Below are 2,482 nucleotides of genomic sequence, written 5' to 3'. Positions count from 1 at the left end.
TGCGCCTGTGCCATTCTGCTCGGGGAGCCTCTCAGGAGAGTGCGGTGTTACATATTCAAATCATTCATCTAAGTGTGTTATAATATGGTCACATGATCCCGAGGCCATGGGGTCTGATGAGACAGTGATATCACCTGCTTTGTGGGCAAAGGGACACCCCCTTCTCTGCTCATGCGCACAAAATCCCTGGCCCAGCAAACTCTCCAGTCCTGCCTGACCCACCATGGAGTCCAGGCTCCTCTGCTGGGCAGCCATCTGCCTCTTGGTGGCAGGTGAGTCCCTGGACACCAAGAAGTTCCACTGTGTGTGTGTGTACACGTGGGGGCATGTGTGAGTGCGCGAGTGTGTGGTATATATGGTGAGTGCTTTCATGTGGTGTGAGTGCGTGATATATGTGTGTGGTACATATGAGTGTTGTGTGTGATGTCTGTGGGGAGTGTGTTTGTGTAGTGTATGTGGTGAGTGTCTATGTGGTGTGTGTGTTGTGTGTATGTGTGTGTGTGTGGTGTAGTCCCTATATGGTGCGTATGTGTGCATGCATGTGTGGTTTGTATCTGGCTGTATGTGGTGAGTGTTTGTGTGGTGTGTGTGATGTGTGTGTGTCTGTCTGTGTGCTGATTCTCATCATTGTTCCCATTCTGTTCCCAGCGTCTGTCTCCTCAGGTCAAACAGGTGCTGGAGTCTCCCAGGTCCCAAGCACAGGGTCACAAAGAAGGGCCAGGCAGTAGCCCTCAGGTGTGATCCAGTTTCTGGTCATGCTGGCCTTTACTGGTACCGGCAGACCCGGGGACAGAGCCTGGTGCTCCTGACTTATTTCCAGGATGAAAATGAAGCAGACAAATCGGGGATGCCTGACGATCGGTTCTCTGCGGAAAGGCCTAAGGGGGCGTCTTCCACGCTGAGGATCCAGCCTGTGGAGCCAGGGGACTCGGCCGTGTACCTCTGTGCCAGCAGCTTAGACACAGCGTGGCATGGCCACCTCCTTCCTGTGCACAAACCACATACTCCTCCTCTACCCTTGCTTCTCCTAGAAGCCTGAGCAGAGCCTTCCTCTGTCCTCCACTCCCCAGGGAAAGAAGTAGACTAGGATATCAGCTGACCTTTCTGTAGGAGGAGGCCATACCACAAGAGAACTCCTGAAGCTCTTTGGCTGTAGGTGGGTGGATGGAAATCATTAGAAGGTGACAGAAATATCTGCTCAACCCTCTGCTGATTTGTGTTTACTGGGGTTACTTTGATGATCTCCTGTGTGTGGCAGACGACAGGGATTTTTTGTATATCTTCGGTAAAGGAGACAAAAGGACTTCCTTCTACCTCAAGCGCTGGGTTTTTCTTCCTATTTTAGACAAAGTGATTATTTCCTTCTATCCCTCATTCTATTTTTCTCCCTTTCAGAATGTGGTTGTAAGGGAGAAAATCCCAGTTAGTTGTTAACAGTCAGATATGCCACAGGAGTTAAGTAGAATGAGCTTGGGATAGTAAACATAGTAACTCGAAGGAATAGAGTTTGGGTGTTTTAGGCTCGCTCTCTGGATGAACAAAACCAGTGATGGGTATATATAAGACATATGGAAAGATTTATTTCAAGAAAATGGCTAACACAATTGCAGAGCCTGGCAAGTCCCAAATCCACGGGTCAGGTGTCAGGCTAGAGGCTTCTCCTGACTCACGTGGTTGCAGGAACTGGTGAATCCAAAATCTGCAGGTCATGTGGCAGGCTGAAGTTTTCTCCAGGAACTGGAGGTCAACCATGAGATGAGCGCCGGATCGAGAGAGAGTAGGAGCTTTGTCACAATAACCACATACATTGGATGCGGGTCACACCTCCAAGGAAATTGTCCTCCCACCTGATTGGCTGCTCACATCAGATAACAAAATGGAGGATGATTACATAACTTCTGCCAAACCATGAGAATCATGGCCTAACCAAGCTGACACATAACGTTAACCACCACATAAGGTTAGGACTAGTGCTGGGATTAGGGTTCAAAGAAGATGATTGCAAAACTTCCAGAATATCCTGGAATATGCACTCTGCCGCCTACGCAGAAGCCCCTGGGTGGTGGACAAGTTTGTGCTCTACTACTGACAAGAATGTCAACAGTTCAAATCCACCCAACGCAACCAGGGAAGAAAGGGTGGATATCTGGTTCCATAGAAATTTCAGTCAAGAAAACTCTATGGAGCTCAGTTTTACTCAGTAACACGTGAGGTTGTCATAAGTCAGAATCTTGTCAATGGTTTGGTGTTTGGTTTTGAATATGCAGAAACTTCCTGGAATCCCTTGGGATAAAGCTTGATGACTCTTCCCTTTTGTGGCTACAAGATGGCACTGTGGCACCACTGAGGTGTAGAGGGCTCTGGGAGGTTCTGGGGAAGCTGTTCAGCACAGGAAGGGATAAGAAAAACTTTAAGTCATCCAATATTAGGCAGGTGTTTGAAGCTCTCAGTTACTACTAGGCTAGCTATAGCTCTGAGAGAG

General features: G+C 48.4%; 1 pseudogene; it reads left to right on the top strand.

The window, feature by feature from the left end:
- Nucleotides 1-162: 162 nt before the first annotated feature.
- LOC126082189 (T cell receptor beta variable 7-8-like) lies at nt 163-1,039 on the top strand (annotated as a pseudogene).
- The last annotated feature ends 1,443 nt before the right edge of the window (nt 1,040-2,482 follow it).

Source organism: Elephas maximus, chromosome 8 (assembly GCF_024166365.1).
Source record: "Elephas maximus indicus isolate mEleMax1 chromosome 8, mEleMax1 primary haplotype, whole genome shotgun sequence".
Classification (NCBI taxonomy): domain Eukaryota; kingdom Metazoa; phylum Chordata; class Mammalia; order Proboscidea; family Elephantidae; genus Elephas; species Elephas maximus.
Note: the sequence above shows the minus strand (reverse complement) of the source record. Positions and strands in the feature narration are given on the sequence as shown.